Consider the following 22374-nt stretch of genomic DNA (forward strand, 5'->3'; position numbering starts at 1 on the left):
GTAACACAAAGACGCACCATTCAGCCCGGCTGCTCCATGTCAGTGGTTACATTGTGGAAAAACCACCACTATCTCACCTCACTGTAAATTCTCTCCATTCCTTCCTTTCTCATATACTAACCCAGCTCACACGTTTTAGAGCCATAGATTCAGACAGCACAGAGACAGACCCTTCGACCCAACCTGTCCACGCCCACCTGGTTTCCGAAACTGAATAAGTCCCATTTGGCTGCTTTTGACCCATATCCCTCTCAGCCTTTCCTATCCACGTACCCATCCAAATATCTTTTAAATGTTGCACTTTTGTCCAACCTCACCTCTACCACTCCCTCTGACAGCTCGTTCTATATATGCACTACCCTCTGTGTGAAAATGTTACCTCTCAGCTCCTTTTTAAATCTTTCTTCTTTCGTATTAAACCTATGTCCTCTAGTTTTGGATTCCCCTATTCTCTGGGGAAAAGACCTTATCTACGCCTCGCATAATTTTTCACTTGTATCACCTTCTGTCAGAACAAACCAGGTCCATTTTGGCTTGTTCACTGTACAGGTTTATCCGGAGTTCTTTGTTGGGTTTCTTCATCACTACCTGATACTATGGCTCCCAGTTCTGGTTCTCCATATCCATCCTATCAAACTACCTCAACTGTAACAGCAATCTTTCTCTGTCCTTTGATTTGTAAGTAACAGGATTGTCAATGGCCATTGAATGCCACTTTGGGCCATTTGTTAAGCTCCATCTCTCAAACCCTTTCTCTACCTGATATCTAGCTCGGTGCCTCTCAAAATGAGCCGCATCAGGCCCCTCCACTGTATCACAAGTTTACCAACATCTGTACAATGTTATTAAATCCAGCTCAGTGCAGGCCATACACAGGCATAACACCTTGCTGGAGCTGTATAACATTTCTCCATCAAACTCTTGACTCAGAGGATAATGGGAACAGGAATTGACCATTCAGCCCCTTAAAGTCTGTTCTGGTCATTCAATTGGGTCATAACTGACCTGCCCCAGAGTCCATTTGCCTGTCTTATCTCAAAATCCCATTATAGCCTTCCCCAACAAAATGTCTACTGTAGTGATTGTAACATGGTCAGTCAGGTGGATCTCAGAATGTGGGTTGCCTGATAGGACCAGATTAACAACCCCATTTTAGGGAGCTCTGGCAGACAGATTTAAACAGGGAATTTCAGGGATTCTGTTCACCCTAAGAGCTGGCTCTGAGAGGGTACATCAGTGTCAAGGATTCTCCACGTGTACATAAAGGATAACCGTGCAGTGGGATACCAGCCTCTGTGGAGTCATTTCATCTTTCGATGGCAATTTTGGAAGCAACAGAGCCCCAACATTCACAAACTTTTTTTTGTGGAGAGAGGTGAGAGAGAGAGAGAGAGAGAGAGAGAGAGTGTTCATCGTCTCACTACCCTGTGGTGAAGAAGAGTTTCCTGACCTCATTCCTACAGGCCTGGCTCCAATCTACCTCTTATTCAGGCTGTCCCCACCAAGGGGAAAGAATTCCACGCTATCCACCCAATTAAATCCCTTAATCATTTTAAATGCAGAAAATTATTAAAATGAAAATCTAACTAAAAGGTGACACCCTATGCAAATCACATTCCTTATGAAATGATGGTGCTGGCTTTATTTGGCAGCATTGAATCTGGGGTGTTGTCCCAATCAGTAGGTCTGAAAGGGGCCTCACAACTAGACAGGGTTGTAATGGTGGAATATGGCACGCTTACCTTTATTGGTCAGGGCACTGAGTACAAAAGTCAGGATGTCATGTTTCAGCTTTATAACACTTTGGTTAGGCCGCACTTAAGAATATTGCATTCAGTTCTGGTCCCTGCATTACAGGAAGGATGTGGAGGCTTTGGAGAGGGTGCAGAAGTGGTTTACTAGGATGCTGCCTGGATTAGAGGGTATGAGCTATAAGGAGAGGCTAGAAAACTCGAGTTGTTTTATCTGGATTGGCGGAGGCTGAGGGGAGACTTGATAGAAGTCTATAAAATTATGAGAGCATAGATAGAGTTGACAGTCAGAATCATTTTCCCAGAGTTGAAATGTCTAACGTTAGGGGAGTGTGTATTTAAAGTGAGAGGGGGAAAATTCACAGGAGATGTGAGGGGCAATTTATTTTAACAGAGAGAGTGGTAGGATTCAGCAGTGACTACCATGGGTGGTAGTGGAGGTGGATACGCTAGCGGTGTTTAGGGGGTTTTAGATGAGCACATGAATAAGCAGAAGAGATTAGTTTAACTTGGGCATCATGTTCGGAACAACACCTTGGGACAAAGGGCCCATTCCTGTGCTGTAATGTTCTACGTCTCTTGCGTTCAAAGGAAAATGTCTGTCTTTTAACTGCAGGATGCAAATTGCAGCAGAAGGCTGGATGCAACAGCAGAAAATACCCCATGTGAAGGTCATCAGGAGCACTTTCGGCAGAAGACTTAGCAAAGTGTGAGGTCTTTGGAGATTGCAAACATCTACAGATCTGGCAGTGTGAAGCTCATTTTCCAGGTATTCTATTAACCCTGTGTGCTCCATGAATGTGTCCACACACACACACACATAGACACACTGTGCAGGATACTGTATGTGCTCACAGTGCAGCACCCACAAGCATCAGTGCTCTGATTTACTCATAACGTGCCATCTGCTCTCTGAACATACTGGAGATCCCTCATCAACAGAACCAAAGGAGCCATCATTAACTCAGCTCCTACCATCAACATACTTACTTTCACCAAGCAGGAGTATATTGGATACTAATGCTCTTGGGGAAATCATAGGACAAAGCACAGAGCCCTGGCTATAGTGGTGGATCACCTTTTGTGTGAGATGCAACCCCACACCAAGTGTTCCTCCTAACCTGAAATACAGTTGAGGCCAGAAACGGCCTGCTTTGAAATGGAAGCTGATACAATAGCAGACATAACTCGACTCCCTGTTATACATGAGTTGAAGCTGGTCGTGAACCACTGAGAGTCCAACACTCAGATGCATTGTAATCCCTCATTTCAGTGACCGCATGCAATTCCTGCTGTTGAGCATGTGGCATGTAGGAAATGTAGCCAGACAGACCAAACACAAGTCAGTCCATCCCTACTCCTATTGGTATTATTGCAGTGTTGGATTAAAATTCCCAAACAGACAATACGTTGCAGAGTGGTTAGCACTACTGCCTCACAGCGCTAGAGACCTGGGTTCAATTCCCGCCTCAGGCAACTGACTGTGTGGAGTTTGCACGTTCTCCCCGTGTCTGCGTGGGTTTTCTCCCGCAGTCCAAAGATGTGCAGGGCAGGTGAATTGGCCATGCTAAATTGCCCATAGTGTTAGGTAAGGGGTACATGTAGGGGAATGGGTGGGTTGCGCTTCGGCGGGACGGTGTGGACTTGTTGGGCCGAAGGGCCTGTTTCCACACTGTAAGTAATCTAATCTAAAGTAATCTAATCTAAAATGGTGGTTGGGGGAGGGGGGTGGAAATCAAAACACCCCTGACTGAGCCCTTGTTCTGCACTTAACTTGATGTAACTGCCTTTGGCTACATCGTACAACCAGCAGCAAGCCCCTCCAATTCTCAAGCGTTCCATAGTGCATTTATAAAGCATTACACCCATCCCGGCCGGCTTAAATTCCACAGTGAGGTGCACCATTGTCAAGCATTGGTCACACTCCACTGTCTCATAGATGGAATCTTATCAAATTGCCAAAGGATTATTCATGATTGTGCAAATGTCTACTTGTACACAGTGAATGACATCTGCCATACTGGGGTCCTGCCAATCGGAGATTTTGTGGTGCTGCTAAAATGATGTTGGGTAGACAGCAAGAGGGAAAAGGGTTCATTTTCATTCTTTCAGACCAACAAGACACCGTTTGTTGCCTCTCCCTAACTGCCCTTCCACTGAATGGCTTACTCGGCCATTTAAGAGGGTAGTTAAAAGTCAACCACATTGCTGTAGTCACATGGAGGTCAGAGCAGACCAGGCAAGGGTGGCAGATTTCCTTCCCTAAAAGACGCGTGTGTACCAGACAGGTTTTCACAATAATCAGTGCTCATTTTCTGGTCACCTTAGCTGAACTGAGTCCATATTCCAGATTTATTAATGAGTTCAGCAACTGAGGGCATCAACGGAGACTCAGCACTGTCTCAGAGTGAATGGGTTGAAGTTCGACTCCAGAGACTTGCATGTGGCATCAGGGCTCCACTTCAATGCAGTACTGGGGGAGTGCTACACTGTTGGAGGCATTTTTTTTTTGTTTTTGTATGAGGCTCTGTCTGCAAGATCAGACAGGGTTATGCATCAGTCACACTACATCAGAGACTACAATTTAAAGATACCTCAAAGTCTGCAAAAGTCCTTGGAACATTGAGGTTCTGAATGGAGCTATGCACATGACATTCTCTCTTCTTTTCAGTCCATCAATCTATTCTGAGACAACTAAAAATTATCAGAACAACGAAACCATTAGTGCATTCACCTTGATGCAACAATTTAATGCGTGTCTACATTAATAGTGCAACTCCAAAATCTTTTTTTCAAAAAGTCTCAAGCAACTACATCATTTCTCTCTTCATACAAAGTTAGTCATGATACCAGGCAGAGGCCAGACACAGGAAAAGTTAATCAGCAGAAGGAACAGAACAAAAGCAGCTTTGACTTTATTTTAGGCAATCTGAAACATTTAGAGTTGTTCAGGGATGGTTCTCAAATCTGATGCAAACATACAAAGTCAACGTGCGCATTCCTTTCTCAAAGTGCAGATGGCCAACTTATTTCATTTTTTAAACTGTTCTTAAAGTCAAATTTTTAAAATAATTTATTTAACAACATATTTTTTAAAGGCGAGCTACACTTAAGAGTCAGCCTTTGTAGTAACTTCAAGCCCTTGCATTTTCACTTTTACAGTTAGACTTTTGTTCATGTTTTATTTTGCTGCATTTGCCAATTTTCAAGTGCTTTAAGGTAAAAAAAATCAAACGTGCTTTTTTTTTTGTTTCTTCAAAAAGATTGTCTGATTCTTTCTTTCCTTCAGAAGTATTTGGGACTTGGGGAAGATAATTACAAATAATGCCTTAAGTATACTCCACTTGATGTTAATTTATTCAATAAACTAATTACTACCAAATGGTGAAAATCACATGTGGAACTCTCCCACGCTAACATTGGATCAACAAACCATCTGTTTCTACATCAGGATTGTTGAAGTGACAATTGTTTCAGTTTTCTGCAACTTACAAAGCTCCGGTAGTAGTATTATCAATCCTAATTTCAAAGTTCTCTTTTTCCCCAAAGTAATCTATCCAGTCTCACTTCAGTCTGGTGCTCAACTCTGCAACTTGTCATTCAAACAAACATGTAGTTTTGTTCACGCTTCAGTCTGCTGTGGCACATCAAACCTGATCAATAAAAAGATTTCAGCATTTTTTTGTGTATGTGGAAAATTCTACAGTACATTGCAAAATTCTTACAACTTGAAAATTTACCGTCTCTGGTAGCAATTCAACAGCCTTCTGAAGCGAGTACATGTTTTCTTCATGTGTTCAATGCAATTCAGTTTCCAAAGTCTCCTGCTGGCTTTCAGAGGGTAAGAGGGTAGGGTTGATGGTGGGGGAGCAGTTCTGGAGCACACCACACTGACTTATAGCACAGCCACTGGATAGCTGTTTCTGTATGACAGAGGTCTCCATTTGGCTGGGGAAGGTGAAAGTGTGGAAACTTGCATTACGTGCATTTTCTACTCCGTATTTTTATTGTGTTATTAACCCATCATAAAGAAGTAGCAATGCTCACTCTGAAGCAACTCACAACACAAACTGACAAGACTGCATGAGAACACAGTGTATGCGCATATGTCTGTGAGAGTTTACGCACGTATGTCTGTGAGAGTTTGTGTGTGCATGTGTGTGTCTGTCTGTGTTACAGTGCGTGCCTGTGAGTGTGTGTTCATACATTTGTATGTTTCTGGTGCCTGTGTTGCAGGTCATGTATGAATGCATGTTAGATCAAAAACAGAAATTGCTGAAAAATCTCTTATGCAGTGTCACTGGACCCAAAACATTAACTCTGCTTTCTTCCCACAGATACTGCTGGACCCGCTGTATTACTCCAGCAATTACAGTTCTGCTGTCCAGCACCCACAATTTATTTTCAAGTGTTTTTGACATTTTGCATGTCAGTGCATATACTACACAATGTATGGATTGTGCATCAATGTGCATTATTGAGATGCATGTTTGTTGTGGATTTAAATGTCAGCATGTGTACATGCTCAGTGGCTGTTTTTGTGTATGAATACTGTGCCTGTTTACAGATGTGTGTTGGACATGTCTATGTGTGTCTGTATGCACAGAAAAGGTGTATAAATCTGTATCCATGTAGATCATAGAATCTATACAGTGTGGAAGCAGGCCATTCAGTCCATCGGGTCCACATCATCCCTCCAAAGAGCATCCCAACCAGATCCACCTATTACCCTATCTCTGAAATCCTGCAATTCCCATGGCTAACCTAGCCTGCACATCCCTGGACACTATGTGGGGAATTTAGCATAGACAATCCACCTAACCTTGGAGGTGGGGGGGGGGAAGAAGGAACAAGAGAAAATCCACGCTGACACAGTGAAAACATACAAGCTCCACACAGACAGTCGCCTGATGGTGGAATTGAACCTGAGTCCTGAGAGAGCAGTGCTAAACACTGAGCCACCACGCCTGACTTAGAGGAATGCTTAAATTGTGGGTTTGAATGTATTTATGCACATGAGGAATGAGGATTAAAAAGCACCAATTCCATGGAAGATCAGAGTTTACGCGAGTTAATGTGAAGGTCTACTCCAACTGATTAAGCACAAGTTGATAGTTTGTACAATATGATTGTATAAGGGCTGCTCATCGTACAAGGGTTGGATCTCTCAGCACATATGTAAGCTGAATGCTCTACAAAGATATTTTATCCAGTTGTCCTATCCTTCCCCCCTAACTGTTCCTTACTGTCATGGCCAACTTCCCAAATGCAGTGTTTGGTGGTAACATTCTAAAGCAGGAAGCACTCCATAGCCATTTCCCTAACTCTTAAAAATACTAGTTTGCTCATTATTTATAGAATGTATTCCATACCAAAGCAAAGAACCACAATTAAAAACATTATATTTCCTTGTTATTGTTAAAGCTGCTCTGAACCAAAGACACGTTCACTTGGCCTTGACTTTGATGGGTAAAGCTTTTTTCAGACAGTGGCATGGTTTCTGACAGTCAGGAATATGAAACAGATCTCGGGTAGTAGTGTGTGCTAACACACCACTCGCTCATTTTACATGAAGGTCTGTAAGCCTAACAGAGAAGGTATTCAATCAAAAAACGAGCGACCAAATAGAAGACACATATTTCACCATCTACTAAAGCTAACTTTCCATCTTCCTCCAACCACCCTCTTCCCCACCATCCCACAAGTCTCACCATCCTATACCCTCAACATCTATAGAGTACTTGCTCAGGAAGGCATCACATTCAGGCCAAATCCCACTTTCAGCTCAAGGTGTCCAGTCCAAACAGGGGTCAGTGAATCATTAAATTACAGGGCTGATAAACCAGGCTCAATTCTGATGGCCAACTGCCACTCTCACTTAGACTGGTTAGGTTAATACATTGTCCATTCAACTGTGTGTGCAGGCCTGTTCATTAAAACTTCAATGGGTAGTGACTACAGTTGTGCATAGTTCACATTGATTGCGAACAAACAGTCAACAGCAAGGGCATCAAACATGAAAGATTGGTTGATATATATCAACCAATCTACATTCAGATTCGCCTCCCCAAATGTGAATCATTAGATTTCTCATGAACAGCCTCACTCTATTCCAAGAACGTTAATTTCGCCATACCTCAGTTTCCAAAGGAGAGGCAGTGGGCATTATTTAGACTCCCAGAAGGCCTTTGACAAGGTGCCACATAGGACACAGCTAAATAAGAGCCATTCGTGTTAGGGGCAAGGTTCTGATATGGATACAAGATTGGTTGTCTGGAAGAAAGCAGAAGTCCTAGTTAAGGATTCCCTTCAGGCTGAGAGTAGAGGTGTACTGCTGGGGCTGTATCAGGTTAGACCACATTTGGAATGCTGGGAGTAGATATCTAAGAATGTGCTGGTGTTGGAGGTAGTCCAGAGGAGGGCTACGAGAGTGATCCCGAGTGAAGGGCTTGTCATATGAGGAGCGATTGAGAACTCTCACCCCGTACTCAATGGAGTTTATAAAGATGGGGGGAGGGGCTGTCTGAAACTTACAGAATACTGACAGGCCTGGATAGAGTGGTTGTGGAGAAGATGTTTCTACTAGTAGGATAGACCAGGGCTCAAGAGTGCAGCCTCAGCATAAAAAGGACGACCCTTTAGAACTGAGATGAGGAGGAATTTCTTCAGCCAGAGGGGTGGCTCATCTGTGGAACTCATTGGTGCAGAGGGCTGTGGATGCCAAGCCATTGAGAGTACTTAAGACAGAGGTAAGGGGGTCAAGGATTAGGGGGAAGGGGCAGTAGAATGGGGTTGAGAAACAGGTCAGTCATGGTCAAATGGCAGGGGAAGACTTGATGGGCCAAATGGCCTAATTCTGCTCCTATAATCTTATGGTCTTATGTTGGTTACTGCCTGGGTCAAATGGCAAATTGTGGTCCAGTGGGAGGGGATGAAATTCATATTTCTTTCACCCATTTTCTCTGAACAGAAGACATTTCAATTCGCCACCCCAATTCTTCCTCCCCTGTCACAGTATCAACCACAAAACCTGGCTTCCCATCCGAACAAGCACTGTGGAGATGGCAGAGGCTTTGGAGAGAGCGCGAAGAAGGCTTGCTAGAATGGTCACGTGAATGGTGTGTTTCAGCCAAGTAGAGGAGCTGGGATTATTCTCCCAAGAGCAAAGAGAGAGAGTTTAAAAAGAGACAGCCAAAATCATAAAGGGTTTTGAATGAGTCAATACGGAGAAACTGATTCCACTGGCAGAACTTATTTAAGACAAATGACAAAAGAGCCAAAGGTGAGTTGAGGAGAAATATTTTAAAAACACTGGGTTGTTATAATCTGGACCGCACTGCTTGAACGACTGGTGGAAGCAGAGTCAATGGTTACTTTTAATCCAGAATATTTGACAGGAGACAGTGAATGCCTAGTTTGCCAACAAGGCGTAACCTGAGAGGGAAGAGGAAATAGGAGCAGTGGAGTCACATACAAAGGAAGGAATGGAAAGGAAAATGTTTAGATTTATGCAGCGTATCAGGAGGGAGGCACAATAGCACCCCATGTCTCTCCATCTGGAAACTGTGAAAAATTCGTCCCCATTACTAGAGTATGTCCTTGCTCGAGCTGGAATGATAAACAATGCTCCCGTGCCTTAACAATTGAAACAGCCGTTGTGAAGCACATTAAAGTCAAATTGAAAAAGGCAAAATGGATAGAAGGAAGAGATGAGGGAACAATGATTGACATCTACAGTGAATGCAAACCACAACTGCTCTAGTGTCACGGATGCACAGTACAAACAAGATCTGCATCTAGAGACAATAGCCAAGCAACCTGTGCTGCTTGCACCTTAGACAAATCAATAGCTTTGATACGTGGCTTATTAACAGGACCAGAACTAAGCAGAGATTTCACGGGGAACTGCGCCTTCAATTGCTTTCCATTTCCAACTGCCGCAGCAGTCAGTAATTACACTGTGTGATGCGTTTTACATTGACACCACATTAGTCTGTTGGGCTTTGAGCTGCCATACAAATTAACATGAGGCTAAACATTTCATCGAACCTTCCACAACACAGAAGAACGTCACAGACAATTTTCTCCCTCAAAGTTATGAAAATTGCGAAGTCTCCCAGATGGATGTTTACCAGACTGATTTCCAAACTTAGAAGTGGCCTGTGTTACTTTAACTAATTTCACATATGGGTAAAATACCATTATAGTATTATAACATCAGAGAAACTTAAAACAGAAGATTATTCTGCCCATCGTATCGGTGTTGGATCTTTGAAGCAAAATCCTCTAGTTATTCCCACTTCCCTGCTCTTTCCCCATTACCTTGAAGATGTTTTTTTTGGGTATATCTCAGAGTTCCTTTCTGAAGTTAATATTGAATTCTGTTTCCAGTAGACCAGAACAACTTACAATGTGAAAAAAACAAATTCTTCTCAATGCCCATCAGCTCTTCTGCCAATTTCTTTGAATCCATGTCCCCCAGTCAGTAGTCAGTGAACACAATTTCTCCCGACCTACTCTTTGAAACTACAGAACTTTGAACACTTCTGTTCATTCCTTCCTTTAATCATCCCTGCTCTAAGGAAAACAAACCCAGCTTCTCCAGTCTCTCCATAATACTGAAGTAACTGCCATGGCTTTGCTGTAGCTTTGGCAAGGCATTGAGCACAAAGGGAAATGCAAATTATAAAAAAAAATCCCTATCTGGCAACTCTGCAGAAGCGTCACTGTGTTACACTGGGCTTTTTGATGTATCAGCTCTGATAAGTTCAATGTTAATTCATCTGGATTTGGGTCCTCGAGCATCCAACAACAACTTGCATCTATGTGGTGCCTTTAGGATCATGAAACATTTCCAATGTGCTTCACAGGACAGTGACGAAAAGCTTTTGGCAACTGCAAAAGCAGCGATTCTTTGCGTTTGGGTCCAGAGTGCAATCATCCAGAAAAGTGTGTGACTCCCAGCCTGCTCCCATCCTCACTCTGTTTCTGACACAGGCACAAACAATGGCAGTCAAAAACGGTGGACTTTCACATTCCCTTGACTGAAGGAAAGAGGGTCAATTTCCTCTGGCAATAGTAGCAGAGATCAGCTCAGCCAGAAATCGTAAGCAAAGCCTGAATGCACTGTTTCTACACCCAGTAGAAAGTGCCTTTGTTCAGAGCGACTCATAGCAACATTGAGTATTTCCTTTCTCACCTTTTCCCTCCCCCTATTAAAAGCAGTCGACTCATGCCAAGGTATGGCTCCTTGATTTGCCCAAGAGCCATTCCTTCATGACTGGCATAATGAGATCAAGACAAACACACTGGCAGGGCAATGGGACAGGAAACTGTCATTATTGGCATATGGATAATGCGCAACTGGGCAAGACACAGTAGTGCTGGGGAGGGTGGGGGGGGGGGGTGTTGTGGGGTGGTCAGAACCTGACAAAGAGTCAACGGCTTCAGGAAAAGGTGGGTGGGAGAGGAGGTGGGGGCAGAGAAAAATCAGAGTCAACAAGAAATGTAAAGGCACACCGAGTTGGCTTTTTTTTCTACTGAACACTCCGCACAAGGCCACACCCAACAATTGCAGGGACAAGGTGGGGGGTCAAGTGACAAGAAGAGAGACCACTGGCCAAATTTACTTCTCCATATAGCAAACTCCAGATGTAGTGCTACTCCCATTCTTTGTGGTCAAGATCACAAATCAACAACTAAGTGAGGAACATATCTGGTTGATAGTACCAGCTGTGGGGTTTCCCCTGTGGCCTGTTATTACTCTCAGCCCTGAGTCAGAAGGTTGTGGGCTGAAGTCCAACTCCAGAGAATTAAGCATTAGATGCAGGCTGGTGTTCTAGTGTGGCACTGAAGAAGTGCCACACTGTCTGAAGTGCCACCTTTTTACTAGAATGTGACACCACTGACAGTTTGACCCTTGGGTGGGTGAGCGGGCAAAGTTATAGGAGGTTAAAGTTGGGAGAAAATGAAATTAAGGATATTGGGGTGTGAGCAACCTAGTTTAAGTTCTGCAAAATCTAAACGCACATGCTCCCTTTTTTTTGTTTTTGTTAATTGTCAGACTTACATATGTTAGTGTTTAGTCCTTATTCTACTTGAAGTAAATTGCGGCCTGGAGCAGCTCAAACAACCATTGTAGCCATCAATAACTCCATTCACTGAGCCTCCTGATCCTTGCAGCATCAGGTAAAGGAAAATAAATTACAGAAGTCGGTTTGTATTCAGAAGCTCCAAGCTTGACCCAGCCACCACGCGCATACCAATCAGGCTGACCGCTCTAAACTGAGCTTGTTCCTCGGCAGACCACCTAGGTAAAGGGTCTTGTGGCAATGGAACAAGCTGTTGTGGGGAGGGGCTGGCTGGATACGCTCAGAAAAGACACACTGCATTCTATAAACATGTGCGGTACAATATTTCACCTACTTGGAGTGTTTCTGCTGGGTACGTTTTACATGAGAGCTCTGTACAAATGCACAGTTTCAATTGTAGTGGAGCCCTTTAAATTGACTGAAGTGTGCAGTCCAGGTTATTCTTTTATACACAATGAATACAGTCTTACCAATGATAAATCTAGGATAAGCCAAATGTCCTCAGCCTCCTTCCAACCTGACTTGTGTTATTCTTGTTTGTTAACTGTTGCTTTCAGGACCGGTATAATTTTGTGACATGATAATTCTATTGAGAGGTTATACTGAAAGCAAGTTTCTGATGTCTCGGAAGTACTTGCTTAATTTTGACTAACTTTTTAATGGAAGTACAATTCAATTTTTGGTTTTTAAATTGGACATACGCTGCACACAGAACTTGATTTAGGTTAAATAAATTAACTTGCAACAGAAATATTTTTGCTTGATTCTATGATTACCAAAAGTTTTGCACTTGGGTAGGAATTCAGTGAGGAATGTGGCTTTCAATCTGGGTTTGAATTCATTTTATTGGGTTTTGAGTACTACCTCCAATGTAGGCAATTTATCCCTTGTCTTCTTGCCAGCTAGGTCAATACTTAAATCTTTTGCCATACGTGGCAAAATATGTGCAATAATTATATAAATGACTTACAGTTCTATTTACTCAGGTTAAACTGTCTTTGCAAATACTAAGTCAGTGCATCTGACTTTGTTTGGTGTTTAAGTCATTACAATGTATATTTGCACAGAGCCCCAACGTAAAATGTACCCAGCGACTTCACAGGAGCATTTCGTATTTTTAAGAAAAGCAAAAAGTCATATAAGGAAATGAGAGCAGATGATCAAAACTTGATCAAGGACATAGGCTTTAAGGAGTGTCTTAAAGGAGGAGAGGTACAGAGTTGGAGGGTATTATAAAGCCTATTCTGGAGCTTAGGACTGAAGCAGCTGAAATCAAGAAACCAGAATTTCTACAGGGCAGACAAGGTAATGCTGCTGGGGAAGGGTTTTGACCCAATAACTGCGAAGGAACAGCGACATATTTCCAAGTCAGGATGGTGAGAGGCCTGGCCTAGAGGGGATATTGTAGCTGGTGGTACTCCCATTCATCTGCTGCCCTTATGCTTCTAGATGGAAGTAATTGTGGATTGGAAGGTGTTATATCAGGAGCTTTGGTGAATTTCTGCAGTGCATCTCTTGGATAGTACACACCTCCCCAACTGAGGTTCAGTGGTGGAGGGAGTAGATGCTTGTGAATGTTGTCCAAATCAGGTGGGCTGCTTTGTCCTGGATGGTAACCAGCATCTTGAGTGCTGTTGGACCTGCACCCATCCAGACAAGTGGGGAGTATTCCATCACACTCCTGACTTGTGCCTTGCAGACAGGCTGGGGAGTCAGGAGGTGAGTTACTAACCACAACCTCTGACTTGCTGTTGTAACCACTGTGTTTATGTGGCAAATCCAGTTGACTTTCTGGTCAATGGTAACCCTAAGGATATTGATAGAATGGGGTTCAATGATAGTTACACCATTGAATGTCAAGCGTGGTGGTTAGATTGTCTTTTATTGGAGATGGTCATTGCCTGGCATTTGTGTGGCATGAATGTTAGTTGCCACTTGTCAGTCCATGTTTGAATATTGTTCAGATCTCGTTGCATTTAAACATGGACTGCTTCAGTATCTGAGGAGTCACGAATGGTGCTGAACATTGGTGAATGTCACCGCTTCTGACCTTATGAAAGAGGGAATGTCATTGATGAAGCAACTGAAGATGTTTGGGCATAAGACACTCCCATGAGGAACTCCTGCAGAGATTTCCTGGAGTTGAAATGAATGTCTTCCAGCAACCATGACCATCTTCCTATGAGTCAGGTTTGCCCCCCCCCCCCCCAATACACACTGATTCCGGTTTTGCTCCGGCTCCTTGATGCCACACTCAGTTGAATGCAGCTTTGATGTCAAGGGCTGTCACTCTCACCCTCCCCTCTGGAATTCAGCTCTTTTGTCCATGTTTGAACCAAGGCTGTAATGAGGTCAGGAGCTGAGAGGCCCTGGCGGAACGCAAACTGAGCGTCACTGAACAGGTGCTGCTTGATGATGACACCTTCCATCACTTTACTGATGGTCGAGAGTAGACCACAGGGGTGGGAATTGGCCAAGTTGGACTTGCTCTGCTTTTTGTGTACAGAATGTGTCTGGGCAAATGTCCACCTTGTTGGTTAGACGCCAGTGTTGCAAGCTCTTCCACTACAGCTCAATATGTCACAGAGGCACCAAGATTGTGAACAATGAAGCTCAGCCTCAGACAATTACTGGCAAGAGACATTCAGTCGTGGTGAGAAAACAGAGCATGTGGTGGACATTATTGGCACCCCTGAGGTGAAGAATTCAAGTCAGAATATTTCCAACCCAACCCCCCCTCAGGAAACAGTGCCCTGAATGGAGGCCTGGTGTAGGATGCCCTCTGTGTCCCAGGACGCAGATCAGAGGTCATCACTGTACCAAGGCCATTTGTTTAAAAGGCTCAACTTGGAATTCTGGCATGTTTTCCTGGTTGTTTTGATAAATGTTATGGCCTCTCGTCCTCAATCCTCACACATGCATCAGCCCTCACTCATTCTCCATGCTCCATCCATTCCACTCAGACCTTTCACAAGTCAGTTCATTCTCCTATGGCCTTTCATAGCCTCCAAATTAACTATTAAAACTCCAAATTAACTAATATACCAACCCATTCTCCACACACATGACTTATTGCCCCTCCACCATCCATACCAATTCACCACATATTTACCATAGGCAGACCAGGAGCCCTGGATAGATGAAATAAAATAGTGATCTAAATAGTTGACACAGTTTTCATAGAGACAGAGATATACAGCACAGAAACAAACCCTTCGGTCCAACTCATCCATGCCACCCAGATATCCTAAATTAATCTAGTCTCATTTGCCAGCATTTGGCCCATACCCTCTAAACCCTTTCTATTCATGTCCTCATCCAGATGGCTTTTAATCAGTGTAATTGCACTAGCCTGCATCACTTCCTCTGGCAGCTTATTTCATACACCCTCTGCATGAAAGAGTTACCCTTAGGTCCCTTTTAAATCTTCCCCCTCTCACCTTAAACCTATGTCCTCCAATTTTTGGCTCCCCTACCTTGGGAGAAAGATCTTGGCTAGTCAACTTATCCAAGCTCCTCATGATTTTATAAACCTCTATAAGGTCACCTATTAGCCTCTGATGCTCCAGGGAAAATAGCCCTAGCCTATTCAGCCTCTCCGTATAGTTCAAACCCTCCAACTCCAAAACATTCTTATAAATAATTTTAAAACTCCCATTCATGAAAACCAATTCGAAAAGTATCTCAAATATCTCAAATGCTTAATCTTAATGAAAATGGACATACTTATATTCACAGTTCGACATCAGAGGGAACTAATCCTTTAATAACCTCTTTGTGTTGTCAATCAAACTGAAAGCTTACAACAACATCCTAACTCCCCTACAGCTCCCTGATGATTGTAAGTTGTAGAAAGTAACCAACCATTATTACCAATATAACGATAGCTCGAGGGAATCGCCAACAATTAATAGTTTAGATTACCTACAGTATGTCAATAGGCCCTTCGGCCCAACGAGTCCACACGACCCTCCAAAGAGTAACACATTCAGACCCATTTCCCTCTGACTAATGCAACTCACATTATGGGCAATTTAGCACGGCCTATTCACCTAACCTGCACATCTTTGGATTGTGGGAGAAAACCCACACAGAACAGGGAGAATGTGCAAACTCCACACAGAGAGTTACCCAAGGTGGGAACCAAACCTTGGTCCCAGGTGCTGTGAGGCAGCAGTGCTAACCACTGAGCCACCATGCCACAATTAGTATAACAACAGAAACAGATTATTTTAGATTTTCACTGAGGACAGTGGACTGCTTCTTTTTTCAACTTGTTAAAGGACTTGGGATTTAAATAACTTGTAATTCTAACAATTCTACTGATTTTATCTGCCCTTTACACACATTTACATCTCTGCTATAAATTTGTAGTTTGGCGTGGAGTTCAAATGGAGTTGAGTTCAATTGAGTTTGGGATTCCTTCACATCTTGCTACTTTTAGTACATACGGGATCTGCCGAGAATCAGGATCGGAGTCCCAACTGCCATTTGGAAAAGTCTGCGGAAGCCGCGGAAACCTGGCCCGCTGGCTTTAGCTTTCCCAATATTTTGAAGGAAATTTCTGCTCGTCCAGAACAGCATGTTCAACAAACAAACAAACAGTCTGATGATTTAGAAAAGCATTTCTGATTTACAGCATTCACCGTTCTTTCAGTTTTTAGTCTGATGATTTAGATATAATAGAGAGAAAAAGTGTGTACCCCTTAATTAAAAAGTAATAAGTTGTTTTTTTATTTTTAATCTATTTTGTTGACATCTGGAAATTGTTTCTCTTAAAAGCTGTCAAGACTGGATATCAATTGAAAATTTCAGTAGTGCATATTGATATGATATTTGTTCGATAAAAATACGTAACATTACGTACCATGTCACAAAGGCGGCTTCCTGGAGTTGGGTACAGCTCAGCCATGATCTAATTGAATGGTGCAACAGACTGAGTCAAGATTAGAGGGGTGCTGGAAAAGCACAGCAGGTCAGGCAGCATCCAAGGAGCAGGAAAATTGACATTTCAGGCAAAAGCCCTGTTTCATTCCTGATGAAGGGCTCCTGCCCAAAACATCGATTCTCCTGTTTCTCGGATGTTGCCTAACCTGCTGTGCTTTTCCAGCACCCGTCTAATCTTGACTCTAATCTCCAGCATCTGCAGTACCCACTTCTGCTACTGGCTGAGTGCCTATTCCTGCTCCTAAGTTCCTAAAGGACTGATATAACCTTACCATAAGACCATAAGTGTTAATGGACCAGAACAAACTTCCTCAGAACATGTCAAGGAGATAGGCTAGACCTTTTCTTTTTCTTATTTTAAAAGCAAGTGCCAGGCATTGCATTCCAGATACAATTCAACTGATCAAACTACTAGCCTTGAAGCAAAACACTTTATTCATAGACTATGGTTAAAATACAGACAAAATAAATAGAATTGGCTGAACTGTAACTGTATTGAAATAGTTCAAATAATAAACTACTCATTACCTGTTTCAATATGCTAACATCCCATAAGCACACCCTTGGTAAATTCAATAAAATAGTCAGGATTTGGAGATGCCGGTGTTGGACTGGGGTGTACAAAGTTAAAAATCACACAACACCAGGTTATAGTCCAACAGGTTTAATTGGAAGCACACTAGCTTTCGGAGCGTCGCTCCTTCATCAGGTGATAGTCTGATAAGTGACTTTTAACTCAATAAAATAGATTGTCTCACATGCAATTCTAGCAGAGGAAGAGAACCCCAGCTTTTAGCTGTAACAGAGAGAGGAATAAGAGCTTCCACATCCAACTTCAAGACACCAGCAACCACTGAAACCTAAAACTAAAAATCCTGGTTCTGTGGGAGTTTGACCCCACTCATTCAGGCTGCTTCTATTGTTCCAGCATTTTTTAAAAAACCCAAGGCCTCACAACCTTTTTATTGTCTTGGCTTTGAGCAGGATGCTCAACCTTTCTTCATAAAAACACTAGAACAAAGTACACCTCTTAAAGCTATAACATACGCATGAGTAGGCCATTCAGTCAACTGAGCCTGTTATGCCTTCCAATGAGACCATGTCTGAAACTGAAAATCCTCAACTTTACTTTCCTGCCTTTTCCCCATTATCCTCAATTCTCTTACTGATTAAAATTTCTGTCTGTCTCAGCCTTGAATACATTTAGTGATATAGCCACGACAACTTTCTGCAATAAAGAATAGTTACTCCACTCTGGAAGAAAAAGTCTTTCATCTCGATTTTAAAGGATGACCATACCCATGATCAGTATCATCAATGTCTCTGGGCTCCCTCTAACACCAAATGTCTTTCCTTAGATATGGGACCCAAACCTGTGGTCTGACTAGTGCCTTGGTATAGTTTTAGCAAGACTTCTCTATTTTAGACTCCATTCCCTCTGAAGTAAAGCCCGACATTCCATTTGTAAATTTCTGTTATGAGGACACCCAAATCGCACTATGCTGTAGCCTTCTGTCGTCTTTCTTCATTTAAATAATATTAGCTTCTCTATTCTTCCAGTTAAAGTACAGAAACTCACATTTTTCCACAGTACATTCCATCTGCTAAGTTTTGCCCATTCATTTAACCTGTTGATATCCCTCTGTAGACTCTTGGTGTCATCCTCACCACTTGCCTTAGAATCATAGAATCCCTACAGTGTGGAAGCAGGCCCATCGAGTCCATACCAACCCTGCAAAGAACATCCCACCTAAATCCATCCACTACCTGCATTTCCCATGGTTAATCCAACTAGCCTGCACATGCCTGGACACTATGAGCAGTTTAGCATGGCCAATCCACCTAACCTGCACATCTTTGGACTGTGGGAGGAAACCCACACATACACGAACAGATGTGCACAGACAGTGGCCTGAGGCTGGAATGGAACCTGGGTCCCTGGTGCAGTGAGGCATCAGTGCTAACCACTGACCCACCATGCTTTGCACCCAGTTTTCTGTCATCTGCAAACTTGACTATAATACATTCACTTTCCCCATCCAAAACATGAATGTATGTTGTTTTCCGGACATCACAACAAGTTTTATAACCTATGTATCATCGTTGAAATCAAGTTCCTGTTGTACTGCCTGCCAATTCATGTGCTCAACATGGCCTTATGAACATTATGGAATATATGATGGCTAGTCTGTTGGTCCTGATTGCTACACATAGAAAATGAACGTTGGTCAAGACACTTGAGAGGTTAGTGTGCCTCTTCAAATCGTACTAGGGGATTGTCTACTGCCTTCCTGAGCAGAAAAGAGCGCCTTGATTTAGCACCTCAGCTGAGAAAGGTTAGCTCCAACAATGCAGCAGTCCACTGGCACTGCACTGAAGTTTTAGCCTGGATTACCAGTTCACATTCTGGAGTAACAAACTTTCAGTATTCAGAGGCAAGAATGCGACCAACTCAAGCCAAACTGACACCCAGTGCGAAATAGCAGAGGGAGGAAATGAAAGTATGACCTATTTGTTACTAATACTCCATAGTGTGGTTTCATATGAACACAGTCAGTATTAAGTCACATTCCAGTGGAAGCATGTTCATTTCAGAAATTCCCTTTACACTGCTAATATTCAATACAGAATTATATATAAGTTATCTTCTGTTGGAGAACAAAAAAAACTCGTGGAATGCACTTCAGGGCCAAAAGAAAAGAAGTCAAATTAGACAAATGTGATGCACTTAGTTAACAGAGATGAAGAGATGAATAGTCTGAGCAGGAATTCAGAAATGAAAGGGGAATGGAGCACAGTGTGAAGAGGGATGTGGCTTTCTATCACATCTCTTCTAAGTGCAATGCATTGTGCTGATCCAAAGTCACACTATTGTTGTCAGGCAAACTATTTAAAAAAAGGCACACTGATGCGAAATGAAAGGGGAGTAAAATCAAGCAAGCATTTCCTTTGCCACCTTGAGCCCGTCTATTAATAAAGTGCCTCATGCATTTTCATGCCGCACGCCATTCAGTCTTGAGTAGGCCTTCATCGATAGGTTCGACTGGCTATCTTAATTAACACTCTCAGAGTGAGTCCACTCACTACCCAGCACCACTGGAGACCTGCTCTCCTTAATAAACGCACAAGCCCTCCCTCGAGTACTCAAATAAAAGAGAGTTCAAACCAACAGCAGCAGATTTTGAGGTTCTGGTCCCCTGGCCTCAGGTGGTAAAGATGACTTTGAGTAAGCTCTCCAAAAAACATTCTGGTAGAAAGCGTGTCTCTTGTGCTTGTTCTTGTTATTAAAAATAGAAATGAATACACACTAGATCAACCCTCACCCCCTCCAAGGTCTCCTTAATTGTCATAAATTCTTGATGCAAAGCTCCACTGTAAGAGCATGGAGGAACCATATTATGGGATGGAGATATGGGTTTGTTTGATATGGATTAAATTAAATATGCACAGTCATAGCAAGCCTCTTGTTTATCAAGTTACTGAGTGTCAGATACCTGTTTTCACTGATAGACACTACATATTCAATTAATTTTGATCCATTGTGTGATCATTGATCAGATATACAGTGAATGGAGTCATTTCATAAACCATTAAAGACCCCAGATTCTACAGCCAATAGTAGTTTGGCTGAATAACATCTCCTCCCCTCTCTTCCACATAATCTCCCATGCAGCATGACACCAATAATGGTACCTTTAACATACCCCAAAGCTCTGGAAGCATGAGGAATATTAGAAACAAGGGTTAGCTGAATGGTACAATATAAATAATTCAAGTGCAACAATCTCTCCAGTTTCAATTAACAATCCAACTCCTCCTACAAAAAGACACAATAAAGGCAGAGTACATTGAACATAGAACGTTACAATGCGGTGCAGGCCCTTCGGCATCAATGTTGCGCTGACCTGTGAAATTAATCTGATGCCCATCTAACCTACACCGTTCCATTATTATCCATACATATATCCAATGCCCATTTAAATGCCCTTAATGCTGGCGACCCTACTACTGTTGCAGGCAGGCCATTCCACACCCCCACTACTCTGAGTGAAGAAACTACCCTTAATATCTGTCCGAAACTGATCACCCCTCAATTTAAAACTATGTCCCCTCGTGTTAGCCTTCACCATCTGAGGAAAAAAGGCTCTCACTGTCCACCCTATCTAACCCTCTGATTATCTTATACGTCTCGATTAAGTCACCTCACAATCTTCTTCTCTCCAATGAAAACAGCCTCAGTTCACTCAGCCTTTCCTCATAACACCCTCCTTCCATACCAGGCAACATCCTAGTAAGTCTCCTCAGAACCCCTTCCAAAGCTTCCACATCCTTCCTATAATGCAGTGACAAGAACTGTATGCAATACTCCAGGTGCAGCCTGACCAGCATCTTGTACAGCTGAAGCATGACCTCGAGTAATGCGACTCCTCAGCCACAATACTTTGTCTTGCCCAGCTGCACAACTAGGTTAAGATATCAAAGAATAAGTGTGATTAATAAGTGAGACCTTCAAGACCAGGTCTGGTATTTGAGAATGTCACTGGACAATACTGATGGACCAAGATTTCATTCCGATACAGCCAAACAGATGGAGGTTTCAAATCTCGTTCTTGGAGTTAAATGAGAAAGGAGACAAATTCGAAATGTTTCACAGAACACAACCAATCCCAGCTCTATTTATATCAAAATTACAATGGCTTCCGGTTTTACCCACCTCATTATACAGTCCTACAGCATGGAGACAGGTCCTTTGACCCAAATTGGTCCATGCCGATCCCTTATCTGTAGTCCTCTTTACAAAGTCAAAAATGCAAGACATTATATAAACATATGGCCTTGAATACATAAAGGAATGCAGCTCCCAACAACCCTCTGAGATCCCTGCATTCCACCAATCCTCTTCTCCTATTGTGCTCTGACATCTGAAAAAGGGAGGACTTGAAGCATGGAATTATGGGAATAGAAAGAGGCCATTTAATCCCTCAAACTTGTTCTACCATTCAACTAGGCCATAGGTCATCCGTACTTCAACTCAATTTAATCACCTTTGAATTTTGACACTCAATCGGGGGTGGGAGCGGAAGCAGGTAGGACCCATTGGGGACTGTGAAGATTTCACGACTCCTTTCCTTGGGCGGCCAATGGCTGATCTGACTAGATTCTTTAACAGCTTTGCTAAAACAGGTCTCTGATCAACCTTCCAACATCACTAATATCGTCCCCAACATCCACACTAATTAAGTGCATGCCTCTTTGAAAATCCCAAAGAGTTACAGACTCACTCCCTAACCCTGACTCCTGTTCCCGGTTCCTGTGAGGAAATTCCATTATTGATCTATGTTCCTTAATCTGCCTAACTAACCAATTCTATCGATCTCAATCTTGAAATTGTCCTTGCAGCATCTACAGCCTTTTTCTGGGGGAGTGGGGACTGGAAGGAGAGAGTTTCTGATCTCTACTACACCATTGTGTAAAAAAAAAACAAATCTTCCCAATTTGTGTCCTCGAAAACATGGCTCTAGGTTGAAGATTAACCTGCCTTTGCTTCTCAAATCCCTTTTATAATTTTAAATTGAATATGCTTC

At 42.7% G+C, this 22374-nt stretch overlaps 1 protein-coding gene across 8 annotated transcripts in view; it reads right to left on the reverse strand.

The window, feature by feature from the left end:
- Positions 1-22374, reverse strand: part of sox5 (SRY-box transcription factor 5) — a 375057-nt gene that overhangs the window by 232399 nt on the left and 120284 nt on the right. The window contains exon 1 of one of the 8 annotated variants that reach the window (XM_087999690.1): positions 5492-5744. The exons of the other annotated variants lie outside the window; for them this stretch is intronic. The gene's annotated coding sequence lies outside the window, so the exon portion shown is untranslated. Of the gene's footprint in view, positions 1-5491; positions 5745-22374 lie in introns of those variants that run through there. 8 annotated transcript variants of the gene reach the window in all.

The sequence above is a fragment of the Chiloscyllium plagiosum genome, unplaced genomic scaffold (genome assembly GCF_037043375.1).
Source record: "Chiloscyllium plagiosum isolate Xiang-an unplaced genomic scaffold, Cpla_swu_hap1 HiC_scaffold_23, whole genome shotgun sequence".
Taxonomy (NCBI): Eukaryota; Metazoa; Chordata; class Chondrichthyes; order Orectolobiformes; family Hemiscylliidae; genus Chiloscyllium; species Chiloscyllium plagiosum.